Below are 562 nucleotides of genomic sequence, written 5' to 3'. Positions count from 1 at the left end.
GATCCATTCTTACCTCCTTGTACAAAGCTCAAGTCTAAGTGAATCAAGGAACTCCACATAAAACTAGAGACACTGAAAGTTATAGAGGAGAAAGTGGGAAAGAGCCTCGAAGATATGGGCACAGGGGGAAAATTCCTGAACAGAACAGCAATGGCTTGTGCTGTAAGATCAAGAATCAACAAATGGGAACTCATAAAATTGCAAAACTTCTGTAAGGCAAAGGACACTGTCAATAAGACAAAAAAGGCAACCAGCAGATTGGGAAAAGACCTTTACCAATCCTAAATCCTATAGGGGGTGTCTTAGTCAGGGTTTCTATTCCTGCACAACATCATGACCAAGAAGCAAGTTGGGGAGGAAAGGGTTTATTCCGCTTACATTTCCATACTGCTGTTGATCACCAAAAGATTCAGGACTGGAACTCAAGCAGGTCAGGAAGCAGGAACTGATGCAAAGGCCATGGAGAGATGTTCTTTACTGGCTTGCTTCCCCTGGCTTGCTCAGCCTGCTCTCTTATAGAACCCAAGACTACCAGCCCAGGGGTGGTCCCACCCACAAGGGG

Source organism: Mus pahari, chromosome 15, assembly GCF_900095145.1.
Source record: "Mus pahari chromosome 15, PAHARI_EIJ_v1.1, whole genome shotgun sequence".
NCBI lineage: Eukaryota > Metazoa > Chordata > Mammalia > Rodentia > Muridae > Mus > Mus pahari.
This window is presented reverse-complemented; position numbering follows the sequence as displayed.